Source organism: Hemitrygon akajei, unplaced genomic scaffold (assembly GCF_048418815.1).
Source record: "Hemitrygon akajei unplaced genomic scaffold, sHemAka1.3 Scf000216, whole genome shotgun sequence".
Lineage (NCBI taxonomy): Eukaryota > Metazoa > Chordata > Chondrichthyes > Myliobatiformes > Dasyatidae > Hemitrygon > Hemitrygon akajei.
This window is the reverse complement of record NW_027332100.1, coordinates 83,750-105,834: the sequence shown is the minus strand read 5'-3', so window position 1 is coordinate 105,834 and position 22,085 is coordinate 83,750. Positions and strand designations below refer to the sequence as shown.

General features: G+C 45.1%; 1 long non-coding RNA gene across 1 annotated transcript in view; it reads left to right on the top strand.

The window, feature by feature from the left end:
- Positions 1-22,085, top strand: part of LOC140724430 (uncharacterized) — a 47,444-nt gene that overhangs the window by 22,988 nt on the left and 2,371 nt on the right. The window contains exon 2 of the long non-coding RNA XR_012098131.1: positions 14,428-14,593. This is a non-coding gene — a long non-coding RNA (uncharacterized lncRNA). The remainder of the gene's footprint in view (positions 1-14,427; positions 14,594-22,085) is intronic.

Here is a 22,085-nt window from a genome sequence, read left to right as displayed (position 1 = left end):
GGATAATAACTGAACATTATGTATCCGAGGGTGTGTTTAAAGTGGATGAGTTGGAGGTGTTTCCTGAAAGTAAACCTCGTGAGCTTGAGCTCTAGTAGAAGTTAGAAAAATTCAAGATGGAGGTTGTGGAAATGCAGAGGCAGTTAAGCAGACAGAAAATTATCTTACAAAGTGTAATTAAGGGGAAGGCTTAGCAAGCCTATTCTGCCTTGACAGTTGCTGAAGCAGCTGATTATTTTTTTATTTATGCTGCGCATATTTATGCCCCCCCCCCCCCCCCCATTGTCGCTACTGGGCTATAAACGTGCAGGAGCAGTGTGTAGTTCAGTGCTTTCTTCAAGGACACATACGCTGCCTCGGCTGAGGCTCAAACTCATGACCTTCAGATCGCTAGTTCAACACCTTAACCACATGGTCACGCACCACACATTATGACCTCGTGAAGCAGGCTGCGCTCAAAGCTGATGAGTTGGTCCCACAAGCATACAGGCAAAAGTTTAGAAATTTGAAGAAATCTGTGAGCCAAACTTATATGGAATTTGCTTATGAGAAATTTGTTTGTATTGCCCGCTGGTGCACATATAAAAATGTACATGATGATTTTAACAGCTTGAAAGAGTTGGTTTTAATTGAAGAATTCAAAAAGTGTGTCCCTGATGACAGAAAGACATATTTAGATGGAAATTATGCTGCCACTATGCAGGAGTCTGCTAGATTAGCAGATCAGTTTGCTTTAACTCATAAGGTTATGTTTACCCTGAATAAGAGTTTTGAAAAGAGTAGCAGGGATAACCAGGGTAAACCAGAAATTAATGCTGGGATTTGTCACACTTGTCAAGTTTTGGCTAAACCTAATAAGGTCATCCCAGTGGCCCCACTCCAGCCTATACCTGCATTCGGTGAACCGTTTTCCAAAGATAGTGCTTTGTGTTGGCCTATTGCCAAAGACTAAAGCTGGCCATCAGTATCTGCTAACTATTATGTGTACTGCATCCAGATTCCCGGAGGCAATACCTCTCAGAAATATTAAAGCTAAAACTGTGGCGAAGGCTCTTACCGAGGTTTTTTTTTTACTTTATTCGATTTGCCTCAAGAAATCCAGTCTGATCAAGGAAGTAGTTTTACATCTGGGTTATTCCAGCAGGTAGTTTATGAACTGGGAGCAAAACAAATTACATCATCTACATACCATCCGGAATCACAAGCGGCTTTAGAAAGATTTCACTCTACCCCCAAAACAATGATTAAGACATACTGTGTTGAAAATGGAAACGACTTTTGTTCGCAGTAAGAGAGTCGGTTCAGGAATCATTGGGCTTTACTCCATTTGAACTTGTATTTGGTCGCAGAGTGAGGTGAGCTTTGACCTTGTAAAAGGAGCGGTGGATTGATGGGGATGTACATGTTAATTTGTTAGACTATGTTTTAAAGTTCAAAAATAAACTACACCAATTCTGTAGTCTAGCGAGACAAAACTTAAAGATTTCTCAAAACAAAATGAAGTGTTGGTTTGAGAAGCAGGGTTGCGAAAGAAAATACCGGGTGGGGGATAAGGTGCTTGCCTTATGTTGACGAATCCACTTCAGGTGAAATTCAATAGACAGTATGAAATAGTCTCTCAATTTAATGATGTGAATTATGTTATTACAACACACGACCGATGTAAACTAACACAGCTGCTACACATAAATATGATAAAGCCTTATTTTGACAATCAGGCACCATCTGTGAATGTTGTTGTCAAAATATATGAATCTGGCAACCCTGAGAATGAAACAATTGACTCGTCTGAGACTTTTCACAAGCCGAACATGGTCCCAGTTAGACTAATGAACTCCGTTGTTCCAGAAAACATTGATAACAGGTTGTCTCATCTGCAGCCAAAGCAACAACAACAGCTGAAGGAATTAATTCTGATGTTTAAAGATTTATTTCCCGATGTTCCCAAGCAAACCGCGGTCTCAGTACATGACGCAGATATTGGTCAAGCCAAACCGATTAAACAACACCCATATTGCATGAACGTAGAAAATGTATATTGGCTGAGCAATATGTAAGTGTGGAAACAGATTCAGTAGGTCTCAGAGGCACTGATTATGGGAAGGTAAATGCAGTAACAAAAACAGATGCCTATCCTATCCCTAGGGTGGATGATTGCATCGATAAGGTTGGAATAGCTAATTTCTTACAAAGATTGATCTGTTGACAGGGTATTGGTGTGTTCCATTGACGGACAGAGGTAGAGAAATTTCTGCATTTGTGACACCATCTGGGTTGTATGAATACAATGTTTTGCCTTTTGGAAAGAAAAATGCTCCAGGAACATTCCAGAGAATGATTGATTTTGAAATTCGAGGGTTAGAACACACAGATGTCTATATTGATGACTGAGTCACAGGGAAGAGCGTATCTCTGCAGTAGAAAAGCTGTTTGACAGGCTTTCCCAGCCCAGCCTTACAGTTAACTTGGCTAAGAGTGAATATGGCCATGCCACTGTGACCTGTCTTGGCTGTGTTGTAGGCTCCTGTTCAGGCAAAAGTCCAGGCAATTTCTCAAGTTCCTATTCTGACTGCTGAGAAGGCTCTTAGAAGGTTTCTGGAAATGGATGGATATTATCGTAAGTTCTGTAAGAACTTTGCTGCTATTGCTCTTCCTCTGACTAATCTCCTGAAGAAGGGTGAAAAGTTTGTTTGGACTGAACCTTGTCAGGAGGCATTTGATCGATTGAAAGTTATTATTTGAGATTAGGCCAATCAATGTAGTATTCTCAGCAAATTTAATTAGCAGATTGGAGTTGTGGGTGGCAACACAAGGCATGGGTGCACAGAAAGTAAAGGAGAGGGCTAAAGAGACAACCCTGTGGGTTACGTGTCCTGAGGGTCAGCGAGACAGAGGAGATGGAGCCCACTGTTACTACCTGCTGGCGATCTGACAGGAAGTCCAGGATCCAGCTACACAAGGCAGGATGAAGGCCGAGGTCTCTGAGCTCCTTGTCAATACTTCATGCCTTTGTATGGCTACTGCTCTGCCCATGACTGCAAGGAACTGCAGATAACTTTGGAGAGCAGAGAACATCAGAGAAACAAGCCTCCACTCCATGGACTCTCCCTACACTTCCCCTTCCTTGGAAAAGCAGGCCATGTACACAAAGAACCTCATAACCTGGACATTCTTGCTGCAAACCCGCTCCCACCTTGGCAGAGAGATACAAAAGCCTTAAAGGTGTACCTGGTGTACCACCAGGCTGAAGGATGGCTTCCTGTCTGTGGTTATAAGCCAAATGAATGATAAAATGGACTCGGCCTCACAATGTAACTCGACGTGACCCTGCACCATATGTCTATCTGCACTGCACTTTCTCTGCAGCCATAATGCTTTGTTACAGTTATTGTTCTGTCGTATATCAGCTCAATGTACTGTTGTAATATATCGATCTGTGTGGATGGTACATCAGGCAAGATTTTCACTGTAGCTCAGTACGTGATGATAATAAACAAATTCCACACTTTAATTGTGTGGAAATATTAGACAGACTGAGCTTCTGCTCCGGAACCACAGAAGGAAACTGACCTGTTGTCATTTCTGTGGAAAGCAAATATATGGAAAATGCTTCAATCTCTCATTACGATCTGCAGTAACTGGGATCAGGTGACCAGTGGTGGGCTCCCATATCAATATCAGAATCAAGTTTAATAGCACCGGCATATGCCATGAAATTCGTTGTCTCTGCGGTAGCAGTAGAACCTAATTCTTAACAAAAGATTTTAACAATTGTGATTTAAAATAAGTATATATATAGTACAAAAATAGAAAAAAATAAAAATGTTGTAAACTATTCTAATTGTGTAAATGTAATAAACTATTTTAATTGTGTGGAACTATTTGATCCGGATGTCACTGCGTTGTATGAAGGGTACAAAGGTGAAGCTACACGTACACGTACACGTAGAGCAGTGACCCGCAAATGCTGCAGATCTGCAGAAAAACGTGAACGGGAAACGGGATCACGTGACGGGTGGAGGGACTCCCACCTGAACCGGTGACTCTGCTCCTCACCCCTCACACACTGCCCGACCCATCCGCCGCATTCCCCACATTATTCCATATTTACACCAGATACATGTCTACTTTTCCATACCATATCTACCCCGATCCCTTTCCCTCCACCCCCAGGTCACAGAGTCACGGGCTCGATTCCCATCCCCTTTTTCAGAGACTGGGATCCCTGGTTCAACCGGTAAAGATGCTGTGCATTTCAATGTGTTCACCTCTCAGTCCTCGACTCTCTAAATGACATTTAACCATATAACCATATAACAACCATATAACAATCACAGCACGGAAACAGGACATTCTGGCCCTCCTAGTCCGTGCCGAACTCTTAATCTCACCTAGTCCCACCTACCCGCACTCAGCCCATAACCCTCCACTCCTTTCCTGTCCATATACCTATCCAATTTTACCTTAAATGACACAACTGAACTGCCCTCTACTACTTCTACAGGAAGCTCATTCCACACAGCTATCACTCTCTGAGTAAAGAAATACCCCCTCGTGTTTCCCTTAAACTTTTGCCCCCTAACTCTCAAATTATGTCCTCTCGTTTGAATCTCCCCTACTCTCAATGGAAACAGCCTATTCACGTCAACTCTATCCCTCTCAACATTTTAAATACCTCGATCAAATCCCCCCTCAACGTTCTACGCTCCAATGAATAGAGACCTAACTTGTTCAACCTTTCTCTGTAACTTAAGTGCTGAAACCCAGGTAACATCCTAGTAAATCGTCTCTGCACTCTCTCTAATTTATTGATATCTTTCCTATAATTCGGTGACCAGAACTGTACACAATATTCCAAATTTGGCCTTACCAATGCCTTGTACAATTTTAACATTACATCCCAACTTCTGTACTCAATGCTCTGATTTATAAAGGCCAGCGTTCCAAAAGCCTTCTTCACCACCCTATCTACATGAGACTCCACCTTCAGGGAACTATGCACTGTTATTCCTAGATCTCTCTGTTCCACTGCATTCCTCAATGCCCTAACATTTACCCTGTATGTTCTATTTGGATTATTCCTGCCAAAATGTAGAACCTCACACTTCTCAGCATTAAACTCCATCTGCCAACGTTCAGCCCATTCTTCTAACCGGCATAAATCTCCCTGAAAGCTTTGAAAACCCACCTCATTATCCACAACACCTCCTACCTTAGTATCATCAGCATACTTACTAATCCAATTTACCACCCCATCATCCAGATCATTTATGTATATTACTAACAACATTGGGCCCAAAACAGATCCCTGAGGCACCCCGCTAGTCACCGGCCTCCATCCTGATAAACAATTATCCACCACTACTCTCTGGCATCTCCCATCTAGCCACTGTTGAATCCATTTTATTACTCCAGCATTAATACCTAACGACTGAACCTTCTTAACTAACCTTCCATGTGGAACTTTGTCAAAGGCCTTGCTGAAGTCCATATAGACTACATCCACTGCCTTACCCTCGTCAACATTCCTCGTAACTACTTCAAAAAATTCAATAAGGTTTGTCAAACATGACCTTCCACGCACAAATCCATGCTGGCTACTCCTAATCAGATCCTGTCCAGCCAGATAATTATAAATACTATCTCTAAGAATACTTTCCATTAATTTACCCACCACTGATGTCAAACTGACAGGTCTATAATTGCCAGGCTTACTTCTAGAACCCTTTTTAAACAATGGAACCACATGAGCAATATGCCAATCCTCCGGCACAATCCCCGTTTCTAATGACATCTGAAACATCTCCGTCAGAGCTCCTGCTATCTCTACACAAACTTCCCTCAAGGTCCTGGGGAATATCTGGTCAGGACCCGGAGATTTATCCACTTTTAAATTTCTTAAAAGCGCCAGTACTTCCACCTCTTTAATTGTCATAGGTTCCATAACTTCCTTACTTGTTTCCCACACCTTACACCATTCAATATCCTTCTCCTTAGTGAATACCGAAGAGAAGAAATCGTTCAAAATCTCTCCCATCTCCCTCGGCTCCACACATAGCTGACCACCCTGATTCTCTAAGGGACCAATTTTATCCCTCACTATCCTCTTGCTTTTAATATAACTGTAGAAGCCTTTCAGATTTACTTCCACCTTATTTGCCAAACCTAACTCGTAACTTCTTTTAGCTTTTCTAATCTCTTTCTTAAGTTTCCTTTTACATTCTTTATATTCCTCGAGCAATTCCTTTACTCCATGCTGCCTATATCTATTGTAGACATCCCTCTTTTTTCGAACCAAGTTTCTAATAACCCTTGAAAACCATGGCGCTTTCAAACCTTTAACCTTTCCTTTCAACCGAACAGGAACAAAAAGATTCTGTACCCTCATAAGTTCACCCTTAAATGACCTCCATTTCTCTATTACATCCTTCCCATAAAACAACTTGACCCAATCCACTCTCTCTAAATCCCTGCGCATCTCCTCAAAGTTAGCCTTTCTCCAATCAAAAATCTCAACTGTAGGTCCAGTCCTGTCCTTCTCCATAATTATATTGAAGCTAATGCTATTGTGATCACTGGACCCGAAGTGCTCCCCAACACATACATCTGTCAGCTGACCTATCGCATTCCCTAACAGGAGATCCAACACTGCCCCATCTCTAGTCGGTACTTCTATGTATTGTTGCAAAAAACTATCCTGCACACATTTCACAAACTCTAAACCATCCAGCCCTTTTACAGAATGAGCTTCCCAATCTATGTGTGGAAAATTAAAATCTCCCACAATCACCACTTTGGGTTTACTACAAATATCTGCTATTTCCTTATACATTTGCTCTTCCAACTCACGCTCCCCATTAGGTGGCCTATAATACACTCCTATCAGTGTTACTACACCTTTCCCATTCCTCAATTCCACCCAAATAGCCTCCCTAGAGGAGCTCTCTAATCTATCCTTCCAAAGCACCGCCATAAGATTTTCTCGGACAAGCAATGCAACACCTCCTCCTCTGGCCCCTCCTACTCTATCACACCTGAAGCAACTAAATCCAGGAATATTTAGTTGCCAATCACACCCTTCCTGCAACCATGTTTCACTAATAGCTACAACATCATAATTCCAGGTATCAATCCACACTTTAAGCTCATCCACCTTTCTTACAATGCTCCTAGCATTAAAATAGATACATTTAAGATACTCTCCACTTCCTCCTCTCTTTTCATCCCTAGCAATGCATTCAAATTTATTATCCTTTTCTTTCTTCTCCCCTACAACTTCGGGCTGAGCGCATCCCTTCTCCATCACCTGCCTTCCCTCCCTCACACTCTGTCTACTTACTTGCTCTACTGGTGAACTGACCTCCTCTCCCATAGTTTCCTCAAATTGATTTCCGCCCCCCCCCCATCTTACTAGTTGAAAGTCTGCCCTGTAGCCCTAGCAAACCTCCCAGAGTTATCACATTTGATCTTTCTTCAGGTTATGACCCCACCTCTCCAGGGATCAGTCAGGTGAATCTTCATTGCACTCTCTATAACAAATACTCTCTAACCTCTTTGTTCATCCTCTATGGAATTAATTTCCATCTTCTGCAGCCCCATGTTGCCCCCACCACAAACCTCCCACCTCCCACACTTGTCACTATTTTCACCTTCCACCTCCCCCCTCACCTGGATACACCTCTCACTCCCCAGCTCTTGCCCCATCCCCACCCCTCACCTCTTTTCTCTGACTATTTCCCGTCCACTCTCAGTCCAGAGGGAGGGTCTCGGCCCGAAATGTTGACGGTCCATTTCCCTCCACAGATGCTGTCCGACCCACTGAGTTCCTCCGGCAGTTTGTTCTTTGGTCTGTATAACCCGTGTTAATATGGGGACTGGGATTTTACACCATATTCCAGGGTTAAGGTTAATGGACTTTTCGGTGAGACAACAACATTAATCACGGGTTTCATCACTGAATCCAGTGTTGTGAGATGTAAAGTCCCCTGTTATGTGTCCGGCTGTGCCGTGTTGTTAGTGGAGTGGGCAGCGTGGTGTTTGTCTCGATTCGGGTCACAACACCAGAATTGCCGGCGGGATCCACACACAGTGTATTAGTCAACAGAAAACCTCTCGTCCCTGCAGTCTTTGTCTCCTGGTAAACTCAACACCCTGACAGTGTGGACCATAGATGCCCCTTCCTCTCAGAGTCAGGGAATCACTCAGACAGCTGATCGCTGAGAGGAATTATATTTATTGGTCATTAGAGTTCACCCAGATTCGTTTGGACGGATTTGATGTGGAGTCCGGGGTGTCATAGTGAAGGGGCCGGACGGCCGAACTCTCTCCGTTGTCCAAACATCCTTCCAGGTGAGGCAACACTTCACCTGTGAATCTTCCGGGGTCGCCTGTTGTGTCCGCTGCTCCCGATGCGGCCGCCTCGACACTGGTGACACCGGCTGCTCCGCAGTTGTGCCGGGTAGGAATGTTTTTTACCGGGTGTCGATATTTTTCTTCCCTTTTGTGCGGGAGGGGTGGGTTTTGGGGGTTAATGATCGGGATGCTGTCCTTTTTGATGCGGGGGGTGTGGACGGAGTTTCATTTTTTTTTCTCTCTGAACGACTTTCATGCTTTCTTTGTTTCGTGGTTCTCTGGAGAAGAAAAAAACTCAGCGTTGTTTATGCTTTGATAATAAATTAACCTTTGAACTATCCACTCTGAGCGGGACTTCCCGGTGTCCAAACATTTCAATTCCGATTCCCATTCCCGTTCCGACGTGTCATCCCATCCCTTGCCAAGATGAGGCCACCCTCAGGGTGCAGGATCAGCAACTTATATTCCGTCTGGGTGCCCCCACCGAAACTGATGGCATGAATATCGATTTCCCCTTCCGGTGAACAAATTTACCTCCCACCCCTCCCTCCCACTCCCTCTCATCCTCTCTGTCTTTGTACGTCCTCTCACCTGCTTATCACTTCACTCTGGCTCCACTGCTCCATCCCTTTCTCAATATATTGAAGTGTACCTGTGAGTGTCGATACTCAAAATATCCTCACACGTCAGGTGTTACATGGTTCGACATTTATACATCCTGTTTAGTGTTTAAATATATAAAAAGTTAAAGAAGCTTGAATCTTTACATAAATTATTATCGCAACTATGCGAATAGAAAATATTGTATTTTGGAAGTGACAAATGTTAACGGGAGGAGAGCAACCATTTGGGAGGTTTGGAAATGCATTTCATCTCGTTCATTGCCTCACTAAATTACTCTTTTTCCTATCAACACAAAGAGAACAAGAGCCTCTTTTCAATCAACTACAATTGGTGGAGCGAGGCCAAGGATTTAATCAGCTACTAATGATATGAAATGACGTAAAACTAGCTTGTAGCCTAGAATTTTTTTTTTCCATTTGGCTTCCAAAACAAAACTAAATTTATCCAGGTGTAGAAGAGGATTTTGGATGATTACCTTGAATATTTCATCAAAATCAGGCCGAAGATGAGCGATCAGTGAATTTTTGTTTCATTATTTTCGACTCTTAAACATAGGTTTCGATGTTCATTCCGTGCTTAATATAGCTCCTTCCTGGTATCCAATGGTACCCATTGGAAAGAGTGGAAAAATGCTCACATTTGTGTACAGGTATTTCCCAGCTTCCTAGGACAATGGGTCGAGCGAGAAGGAATTTCACAAATACCTAAATTAAAAACAGTCACAGCTCCAGGATTTCACCAAAAACGATCAAATATCCTAATGTTATTAGTGGTACTTTTCCCCACCAGCCAACACCCCCGCTTCCGTAAAATTCCCTCTATTTAATATCCGGGGTTGTTAAATTCCGTGCTTGTTTATTTTGACTGTTTTACAGAGGTGTCAGAGTGGCGCTCCGGTGAGCTCTGGTAGCACTGCACCCCTGAATGTATGAGACAGTACAGTGTTAAATGCAAAGCCCTGAACAGTGTCGATGATCAGAGGGATCTTAGACTCCAAGTTCATTGTTTCCTGAAAGAGACTACACAGATTGACCGGGTGGTTAAGAAGGCAATGGTATGGTTGTCTTTATCAGTTGAAGCAAAGTTCAAAAGTCGGGAAGTTGTGTTGCAGCTTTGTAAAACTTGTCAGCCCACATCTGGAGTGTTTCATACAGTTCTGGTCGCCCCCATTCTCGGAAGGATGTCGGGGCTTTGGAGAGGGCGGAGAAGAGGTTTACCAGGACACTGCCTGGATTAGAGGGCATGAGCTATAACAAGAGGCTGGACAAACTTGTGTTGTTTTCTCCAGAGCGGCACAGGCTGGGGTGAGACTGGATGGACGTTTACAAGATTACGAGAGGAATAGATAGAGTAGACAGACGTTCTGTTTTACCTGGGGTTTGAAATGTCTGACATATTTAAGGTCAGAGGAGATGTGAGGCGCATCTGTTTATTTCCACAGAATGCTGGGGAGCTGGAGTCTATGCCTGGGATGTTAGACCCCACCGGTCACGTGATCCCATTTGCCCCTCCCATTTAACTGCAGATGTAACGATCTCTTTGTGCAGGTTCACAATCTCCAGATGGGTGGTCATGCATCCTCCATGTTGTGTTGGGAAATCTGATGTCGGCCACTGAGTCCCGTTAACTTCCCCCGAACTCGCCTCGTTTCCTGAGGCTCCTCACATTTGTCCTGGAGCTTTATGGCGGTTGTGTCTTCTCCCCAATTGGGGTGGGTGAGAAAGGAGAACGTCCCAGGTTGTGGGGATCTTTGATTTCACTGCCTGCTTTACCGAGGGACTGGGAAGTCTAGTGGGGAGAGAATGGTTTCTGTGATGTGCTGATCTGGATCCAAAGGTCTTACCAGTTTCTCGCAGTCACGGGAGGAGTAGTTACCATGCAAAGCGTGAAGTGTCTGAATGGGAAACTTTCTATGGTGTGTTGATAAAAATTTTGGTGAGGGTCAAAGTATATCTTGCAAAGTTCTTGTTATTTTTGCTAATTCTGTCATTTTAGAATCTTTTGTACAATAGTATGTACTATTCATTCAGTAGCTATGTGTTGCTGGAGGACCATCAGTGATTGACCTTGATCCCTTCTTCCACCTGGTTCCATCTGCTCATCTCCTTCAACCTCTGTCCAGTCTCCTCACACCCCCCAACCCCACCCGCTTCAGTGATATACATCAACCATCTGGGTCATCCTTAGTCCACCTTGTATCCCACCTCCTCAATGTTATATATCAGCAAACTTTCCTCCAACCCTTGTCTTCATTGTGAAGTGTTCTTTTGCACCTTTGGCCTCGCTGAGTCATTTCCAGAATCGGTTATTGTTAGCTGGAATGCCGGAGGGTCATCAGGTCCCAGTTCTGTTGTGTATTGGTGTGGAGGTGCTAGTTTATGAACAGTGACGGGCTGACACACTGCAGCATTTTACTGGCAGCAAAGAGTACTGGGAGAGTTGGTGCTTGGGCTCTAATTCTGTAATCTGCATTCCAGGAAAATGGGACTGTTGGTGTTTTGTCTTTGAATTTGGTTTGAGCTTCTACAGATGGGGCTGGATGCTCGTCTGCAATGAAGCAGAAAATTCGAGCAGCTGGACATTGTTTGTGGGGAAATCCCGGATTGCACTACCCAGTGTGAGATGTGGGGACAATGTGTGATACTCTTAGGGTCGGTGAGTGGCAGATTCAGCTGTGTGAGTCTGTGAGGTTGGCTCCTGGGAGATCACGGTTTTTGATCCAGGTAAAGTGGACCCAGGGATCGAGCTGTTTGGGCTTGTGAGGTGTTGATCGAGTATTTCTGGTCTGGGATCAGATGTTTGTTTCTGGAGTTCCTTTGGAAGCAATGACTGCCAATCTGAGGAGAGGATGAGTTCCCATTCCATCCTCACAGGGAGAGGCTGTGAGTAAATGGGCTGTTCCGTGTTTACAACAGTAGAAATAGACCCTGAGTTTGGTGTTCAAACTGTGTGTGGAAATCCCCCGCCCTCACTGTCACACAGTGGAAATCAGGCACCTGTGCTGGAGATCTGCACTAAAAACTGAAAATGTTTGAAGTCATTCTGATGAAATGTTATTAATTGAATTGTATTGTAAGCTGTTCCTTACCTGCTCTGTGTTTCTCTGGTAATTCCAGTTTCTTTTTATTTCTTGGTTTATATTTCATGAAATGGACCTGTTTTAACCTGGAAATGAAAATGGCTGTGATAGTTTGTAGGCCTCCGTTAGAGTCTCTGCAAGTCTCCCCTCTCCACACCACCGATGTTGTCCAAGGGAAGGGCATTAGGACCCATACAGCTTGGCACCGGTGTCGTCGCTCAAGGACACACAGGCAACCTCTGCCAATGCTCGAACTAGCAGCCTTCAGATCACTAGACCAACGCCTTAACCACTTGGCCACGCGCCAACACATGTGATAGTAGAACAGTAAAGAGAGCACAACGTTTCCCTGTCAATTATCCTGGTACCAATTTGTCTGTTATTGCTGGAAATGTGTTCAGTACAGTTGCTAACAAGGTTTACATGAATAATCTCAGGAATGTTCGGTGTTATGTATGAGGAGCATTTAATGGTTCTGGACCTGTGCTCGATGGAGTTCAGAGGGACAGTGGGGGTGGTGGAGGGATGTATGGTTAAGTAAACCTACCGAATGCTGAAAAGCCTGGATACAGTGAACATGGAGAGGATGTTTCCATTAGATGCGGAGTCTGTGATAATAGACAATAGGTGCAGGAGTAGGCCATTCGGCCCTTCTAGCCAGCACCACCATTTACTGTGATCATGGCTGATCATACACAATCAGTACCCCCGTTCCTGCCCTCGCTCCATATCCCTTGACCCCGCTATCTATAAGAGCTCTATCTAACTCTCTCTTGAATGCATCCAGAGACTTGGCCTCCACTGCCTTCTGGGGCAGAGCATTCCACATATCCACCACTCTCTGGGTGAAAATGTTTTTCCGCATCTCAGTTCTAAATAGCCTACCCCTTATTCTTAAACTGTGGCCTCTAGTTCTGGACTCACCCATCAGCGGGAACATGCTTCCTGCCTCCAGCGTGTCCAGTCCCTTAATAATCTTATATGTCTCAATCAGATCCCCACTCATCCTTCTAAATTCCAGTGTATACAAGCCCAGTCGTTCCAATCTTTCAACATATGACAGTCCTGCCATTCCGGGAATTAACCTTGTGAACCTACGCTGCACTCCCTCAATAGCAAGAATGTCCTTCCTCAAATTTGGAGACCAAAACTGCACACAATACTCCAGATGGGGTCTCACCAGGGCCCTCTACAGCTGCAGAAGGACCTCTTTACTCCTATACTCAATTTCTCTTGTTATAAAGGCCAGCATGCCATTAGCTTCCTTCACTGTGTTGGGCTTGAAATTCTGCCCTGTGTTTGTTTAGGAAGAGAGACAACCAACACCGGAATATTACAAAACTTGGGTTTATTGCAGAATCCGTAACTGGCACAGCGAATCCACGGAGTCGCTGGAGAAGGCGCGTTCCGACTTCCCCTTACAATCTGCTCTTATTTATACCCCTTTTCCCCCCAGCACAGCCCCCCGCTACATATTAGGTAATATCGGGCACTTGTGTCCATCTTATTGGCCCGATGCCATACACTCACGAGTTACCTGTTTCTTTTGTTTACTGTATCGCGTGACACTAGTAGTTTCGGTGAAGCGGAGTCCCCAGTTTCGCTTCCCCCCTCCCCTCCCTCGCATTCCGGTCTCCTAATATTACGTGAGCCACTCCTGACCTGTAATGGCAGTCTCGAATTAACCCTAACATTAACCCTAACAACTGCCTGCTGTACCTGCATGCTTGCTTTCATTGACTGATGTACAAGAACACCTAGATCTCGTTGTACTTCCCCTTTTCCTAACTTGGCTCCATTTAGATAGTAATCTGCCTTCCTGTTCTTGCCAGCAAACTGGATTACCTCACATTTATCCACATTAAACTGCATGCTTTGCTTTGATCTTTGACAGCACGGTCTCAGAATAAAGATGCTTCCCCTTAAAACTCAGATGCGAAAAATTTTTTGGCGAAAAGATGTCTGATCTGTGTAATTTGTTGCCACAGAGGTTGGTTGAGGCTGCCATTTGGGTATATTTATGACAGAGATTAATAAACTCATGATTGCTGAGTAGCTTCAGGGTTACAGGAGGAAGACAGGAATATGGTGTTGGAATAAAAATCAGCCATGGTTGAATGGTGGGTAGACCAGATGGATCGAATCACCTAATTCTGTTCCTGTGTCTTATGTCTTACCATGACTGAATGATGGCTCCTTCTTATCCCATGTTGTCTGTGACATGTGAGTGACAATAAAAGATTGTTCACTGAGATCATTAGATCTGCCTTCAGTGTTTAAATTTCAGTGAGTTTTGTTCTTAGTAACATTAAGCAGAAATGTTTAGTTCTCCTTTTCATTATTAATGTGCTTCATTGTCTCTCTGGTTAAAGTTAGACCTGTGGTGAGAGATTTATTTGAAAAAAAAACCCAACTGGAGGCAAACCACGACTGAAGACGAGGGAACAGCAACAAGTGAACCAGCCCGAGGATTGAGAGCACCGACGAGAGGACCCATCTGACTCAGAGTTTCCATTGATTCAGTCAGGAGAAAGTTTGGTGAGTCTCATTTACTTAAACACTGGTCCTTTAGACATTACGTACCTGCACAAAGGAAGGTAGGAAATAGTTGGGAGTGAGACTGAATGTGCCCAGAAGAACCAGTTATGCCTGTGTCAGACCCAGTTACAATCACTCCAGGTCTGGTAATGTGCTTCCGGCAGCCCAGCCCTTTGAAACCACTCCCATTCCCTCACAGTGGTTACTCAGTTCAAGATCTTGCATCTTCTGATGTAGCTTTTGGTCAGTTCTGAGTGGGGAGAGGGAAAGAGAGGGGAGTATTTATGCTGACTGTCTTTCAAAAACAGTATTTGTTTGAACTTGCTGCAAACTCTCTACCCATACCCTGTACTTTCTCAACCAAATTATTGACATAGATGACAAGTAGCAATGGGCGTAACCTCAGGGAACGTCAGTAAGCACGGGACTCGAGTCCAAGAAACAGCCTCTCACCATCACCTTCTGCTTCCTACCGCCCAGCCATTCCCAGACTCTGGGGCTCTGTAACAGGAAGATAAGTCAGTGATTAAGATGAAGAGAGAATTGTGGCCTCCTGAAAGGACACGCGAGCTGAGCTGTCTGATTCATTGGACCAGATCCACCCTCGTTGACAACGTAATTTACCCCTTGCCCATCCACCCAGGTCATGTTACTTCCGATCACCCAAAGTACCCCAACCACCCTGTGTCCCGCCAGTGGCCCCACACCCTTCTGACCATTCACCCCACACCGACATATAGACAGGTCCCCTTCACCCAGGTCCACCCTCCCAGCTTGGGGAACCAGAGCAAACTGATCCAGCAATCTCGACTCAGTGCAAAACTAAAACCAGGGATGCAAGACTGGAGAGCCTGGAGCCTCCAGCTGTCCGGCTCGGTCCCGGCCCTTTCCGACTGCAACCGGCCCTCGATATACACAAACCCGAGATTAACACCTTCCTCACCGCCACCTGAACAGGAGAAACACCAGCATCAGCTGGGGTTGAGTTGCAGTTGGTCCCCGTATGTGTTAAAACTCCCCGCTGTCGGATATGGAGACCAGAATCGTACGCGGTAAAACCACATAACAATTACGGCACGGAAACAGGCCATCTTGGCCCTTCTAGTCCGTGCCGAACGCTTATCCTCACCTAGTCCCACTTACCTGCACTCAGCCCATAACCCTCCATTCCTTTCCTGTAAATCTACCCATCCAATTTTTTTAAAATGATAAAATCGAACCTGCCTATGCCACTTCCACTGGAAGCTCGTTCCACACAGTTACCACTCTCTGAGTAAAGAAGTTACCCCTTGTGTTACCCCTAAACTTTTGCCCCTTAACACTCACCTCATGTCCTCTTGTTTGAATCTCCCCTACACTCAATGGAAAAACCCTATCCACGTCAACTCGATCTATCCCCATCATAATTTTAAATACCTCTATCAAGACCCCCCTCAACCTTCTACGCTCCAAAGAATAAAGACCTAACTTGTTCAACCTTTCTCTGTAACTTAGGTGCTGAAACCCAGGTAACATTCTAGTAAATCTCTGTACTCTGTTGACATCTTTCCTATAATTCGGTGACCAGAACTGTACACAATACTCCAAATCTGGCCTTAACAATGCCTTGTACAATTTTAACTTTACATCCCAACTCCTGTACTCAATGCTCTGATTTATAAAGGAGAGCGTACCAAAAGCTTTCTTCACCACCACATGAGATTCCACCTTCAGGGAAATATGCACCATTATTCCTAGATTTCCTCACACTGTCTACAAGCTTTCTCTATTTGTGAACTAACCTCCTCTCTCCTCGTCTCTTCAATTTGATTCCCACCCCCCAAACATTCTAGTTTAAAGTCTCCCCAGTAGCCTTCGCAGATCTCCCCGCCAGGATATTGGTCCCCCTAGGTTTCAAGTGTAACCCGTCCTTTTTGTACAGGTCACACCTGCTCCAAAAGAGGTCCCAATGATCCAGAAATCAGAATCCCTGCCTCCTCCTCCAATCCCTCAGCCACGCATTCATCCTCCACCTCATTCCATTACTACTGTCACTGTCATGTGGCACAGGCAGTAATCCCGAGATTACTACCTTTGCGGACCTTCTTCTCAACTCCCTTCCTAACTCCCTATATTCTCCTTTCAGGACCTCTTCCCTTTTCCTAACTATGTCACTGGTACCTATATGTACAACGACCTCTGGCTCCTCACCCTCCCACTTCAGGATATCTTGGACGTGATCAGAAACATCCCGGACCCTGGCACCAGGGAGGCAGACTACCATCCGGGTCTCCTGACTGTGTACACAGTATCTCCTATCTGACTCCCTAACTATTGAGTCCCCTATTGCTACTGCCTTCCTCTTCCTTTCCCTACCCTTCAGAGCTTCAGGGCCGGACTCTGTGCTGGAGGCACGGCCGCTGTTGTTTCCCCCAGGTAGGCTGTCTCCCCCCCCCCCAACAGTACTCAAACAGGAGTACTTATTGTCAAGGGGTACAGCCACTGGGGTACTCTCTAATACCTGACTCTTCCCCTTCCCCCTCCTAACCATGACCCACCTGTCTGCCTCTCATGGCCCCGGTGTGACCACCTGCCTGTAACTCCTTTCTATCACCTCCTCACTCTCCCTGACCAGACGAAGGTCATCGAGCTGCATCTCCAGTTCCCTGGCACAGTCCCTTAGGAGCTGCAGCTAGGTGCACCTGGCACAGATGTGAACGTCCGGGAGGCTGGGAGACTCCAGTCCTCCCACATCCGACACCGAGAACAGTAAGCTGCCCTCACACTCATCATTTCCAGCATGGAACCGTAATCCCACGGTGGATTTGTTCGGTGACTTGTGAACATTCGTGATTAATGACCCTGCAACTGGGGACTGAATAAATAATTCGTCTAACAATTCAAATCATACACACCAATCTCCTTGCCTTTCTCCCTCACCCCAAGCTACTTACCCCATTTCCCTCACCACACCCTCCTCACAGTTTCTCTTCCTCATAGGGCCCTCTACTCCAGCTCTCCCTTCTTGCTCCCTCTCAATCATCCTTGCTTCGTCCCCACCTCTCCCCTCCCCCTTCCTTCTTCTTTATCCACCTGTTACACTGCTACTCAACCAGTCTCCCACTCTCTTTCACCCCTTTCCTCACACTCTGCTTCTCTATCACCACTCTCTCTGCTCCTCTATTAACAAATCGTACTCCTCTCTCGTCTCTCTTCATCTCTTCACTCTCATGCCTCTCTTCATTTCTCTCACACTCTCTCCCCTTCTAGCCATCTGTTTCTCTTACTCTTCCATTCTCTCTCCCATCCCACAATCCCTGTCCCTACCCCTATCACCCGCCACCTCACTCTCAATCTCAGTCACTCACTGCCTTCCCATCTCCATCTCCTCCTCTCTCACGCACCCTCACACCTCAATCAAACTTGTCTCGCTCACTCAGTCACCTCCATCACTCTGTAACCTCCCCCATTTCCAGCTCTCTCACTCTCTATCTCTCTCCCTACATCCCATCCTCCCCCCCCCCCCTCTCAAACACTCTCCCTGCTGGCTCCCGTATCCCACACTGTCTTCCCCTCCTTCTCACCCTCTAACTCTACCACTCACCCTATGCATTCTCCCTCTTCGCCCTCTGTCACTCCTCCTCCTCCCCCTCTCTCCCGTCACACCACACGCTCTCCACCTCATCCCATACAGTGGTATGCGAACGGCTGGGCACCACTGGTCAAACTTTCTGTTACTGTGAATAAGTGAGTAGAAGGTGAACTGGTCTCGAAAAGTCATAAAGTTAAAGATGAAACATTCTTCAACATTTTAAGCAAGTTAGTGTATTATTTCTGTTTTGTACAATTTTAGAGTGGGGGAAAAAAGGAAAGGAGCACCATGGAAAAGTTTGGGCAGCCCAAGAGATTTGAGCTCTCAGATAACTTTTACCAAGGTCTCAGGCCTGAGTTAGCTTGTTAGGACAATGGCTTGTTCACAGTCATCGTTAGGACAGGCCAGGTTATGCAAATCACAAAGCTTTATAAATACCCTGACTCCTCAAACCTTGTCCCAACAATCAGCAGCCATGGGCTCCTCTCAGCAGCTGCCTAGCACTCTGAAAGTTAAAGTAATGGATGCCCACATAGCAGGAGAAGGCTATAAGAAGATAGCAAAGTGTTTTCAGGTAGCCGTTTCCTCAGTTCGTAATGTAATTAAGAAATGGCAGTTAACAGGAACGGTGGAGGTCAAGTTGATGTCTGGAAGACCAAGAAAACTTTCCGAGAGAACTAATCGTTTGATTGCTAGAAAGACAAATCAAAACTCCCATTTGACTGTAAAAAGACCTTCAGGAAGATTTAGCAGACTCTGGAGTGGTGGTGCACTGTTCTATTGTGCAGCGACACCTGCACAAACATGACCTTCACGTAAGAGTCATCAGAAGTAAACCTTTCCTGCGTCCTCACCACAAAAATCAGCGTCAGATATTTTTCTGATATTGAAGGAGAGGTTGTTTTCTTGACACCAGACAGATGTTGTTCAGAGCTCAGATAGAGTCAGCATCAAATGTTTGAGCCTGGTGCGATGAATGTGTTGAGCTGTGGAAATCACAATGCAAGAAGCATCGTAGCAAAGCCAGATGAGCCCAGGGCATGGAATTATGATATCGTAGGCATTACTGGGAATTGGTTGCACCCAACAGTCTGAGGGATATAGAGGAACAAATTTGTAGAGAGATCACAGACTATACCAAGAAACAAAAGTTGATATAGTAAGTGATTTTAACTTTCCATATATTGACTGGGACTCCCATACTGTAAAAGGACTAGATGGGGTAGAGTTTGTCAAATGAGCCTTAATCAGTACGTAAAACATCCGGCGTAGAAGTGTGCAATAAGCTGTTGGGAAACGATCCAGGGCTGGTGACAGAAATTAGTGTATGGGAACACTTCGTGTCTAGTGATCATAATGCCATGAGATTCCAAGTAAGTACCGAAAAACAGAGATCTGGACCTCTCTTGAGATTCTAAATTGGAGCAAGATCAATTTTTATGGTATTTGCAAGGATTTGACAAGTGTGGACTGGGACAGGCTGTTTTCTGGCAAAGGAGTACTTGGTAAGTGGGGGTTCTTCAGAAGTGAAAATTTGAGGGTGTAGAGTTTGTATGTGCCTACCAAAATAAAAGTTGAAAGGTAACTGGTGCAAGGAACCTTTGTTTTCAAGAGATATCGAGGCCCCGGATATTTTGTTCCTCTAAATTCCTCAGGGTGTTACCAAGACACATTAATGACTACAATATCATACTTCCACACCCTGAGCTCATCTGACTTTCTTTAGTTGTCTTCTGTTGGTTTCCAAAAGCTTCCCAATGTTTTTTGCTCTATTATTTGTCCTCTCTTTGGCTTTTATGTTGGGTTTTCAGCCACAGTTGTGTCCTCCTGCCTTTCCAATGCTTCCACTTCTTTGGGATGTATCGATCACTCAGCTCCCGAGTTGCTCCCAGAAACTCCAGCCATTGCTGCTCCGTCGTCACTCCTACCAGATTCCCCTTCCAGTCAGGTTTGGCCAGCTTCTCTGTCACAGAAACATGGAGAAGGTCAGAACAGAAACATGCCCACTCTGGACGATCAGAATGGTAATCTATACAGGAGACAAAATAGATGGGGGAGGTTTTAAATAGTAGTTTTGCATCCACATTTACTCAGGAGGTGGACACAGAGTCTATAGAAGTGAGGCAAAGCAGCATCAACTTCATGGACCCTGTACAGATTACAGAGGTGGAGGTGTTTGCTGCCTTAAGGCAAATTAGCATGGATCAATCCCCAGAGCCTGACAAGTTGTTCCCTGGGACCCTGCGGAAGACAAGTGCAGATATTGTCGGGGTCCAAGTAGAGATATTGAAATAATCCTTAGTGACAGGTGAGGTACTGGAGGATTGGAGGACAGACAATGTTGTTCTGCTGTTCAAGAAAGGCTCTAAAAATAAACTAGGAAATTGTACATTAGTGAGCTTGACATCAGTAGTGGGAAAGTTATTGGAGCGTATGTGCAGGAACTGGAAATATAAGTATTTGGATTAATGTGGACTGATTCAGTTTTGGCAGTATGGCTTTGTGCATGGTAGGTCATGTCTAACCAGTCTTACAGAGTCTCTCGAGGAAGTTATCAGGGAAGTGGATGAAGGCAAGGCAGTGGATGTTGTCTACATGGACTTTAGCAAGGCATTTGACAAAGTCTCATATGGGAGGTGGGTCAAGAAGGTTCGGTCACTCAGCATTAAAGATGAGATAGTAAATTGGATGAGACACTGTCTTTGGGAGAAGCCAGAGTGTGGTAGCAAATGGTTGCCTCTCTGACTGGAGGCCTGTGTCTAGTGGTTGCCACAGGGATCAGTGCTGGATCTTTTGTTGTTTGTCATCTATATCAGTGATCTGGATGATAGTGTGATTAACTGGATCGGCAAATTTGTGGGTGACACCAAGACTGGTGGTGTAGTGGACAGTGAGGAAGACTATCATGGCTTGCAGTGTGATCTGGACCAGGTGGGAAAATGGTTTTAGAATTGGAAAATGGAATTTAATGCAGACCAGTGTGAGTTGTTGCACTTTGGAATGACCTACCAGGGGAGGTCTTTCACAGTGACTGGTCGGGCACAGAGGAGTGTTGTGGAAGAAAGGGACCTGGGAATACAAGTCCTTAATTCACTGAAAGTGGTCTCACAGTTAGATAGAGTGGGAAGGAAAGATTTTAGCTCACTGGCCTTCATGAACCAAATATTGACAATAGATGGATGTTATGTTGACTTGTAGAAGACATTGGTGAGGCCTAATTTGGAGTATTGAGTGAAGTTTTGGTCACCTACCTACAGGAAAGACGTAAAAGAGGTTCAGAGAAAATTCACAATGATGTTGCCAGGTCTGGAGGACTTGGGTTATAAGGAAAGATTGAACGGGTCAGGACTTTATTCCTTGGAATGTAGCAGATTGAGGGGAGATTTGACTGTGATAGAGGGGCATAGATAGTGTAAACGCAAGCTGGCTTTCTCCACTGAGTTTGGGTGGGACGACAACCAGAGGCCAGGGGTTAAGGGTGAAAGGTGAAATGTTAAGGAGAACATGAGGGGAAACTTCTTCACACAGACGGTTATCCGGCTGTGCAATGAGCAGCCAGCACGAGTGGTGCATGCGAGCTTGATTTCAACATTCAAGAGGTTTGTGTTGGTACCTGGATGGTAGAGGTGTGGGAGTGGGCTGTTTAAATAGTTCAGCATAAACTAGAAGGCCCAAAGGACCTGTTTCTGTGTTCAACACGAGTGAGTCTGCAGATGCTAGAAATAGATAAAAAAACACGAAATGCTAGCAGAACTCAGCAGGCCAGACAGCATCTATGGGAGGAGGTAGTGACGATGTTTCGGGCCGAAACCCTTCATCAGGAGTGAAGTAACGTGGGATGGTCGGTGGGGGATAAGAAGTGGGGGGAGGGATAAAGTAGAGAGCTGGGAAGTAATAGGCTGGAGGGAAATGGGCTGGGGG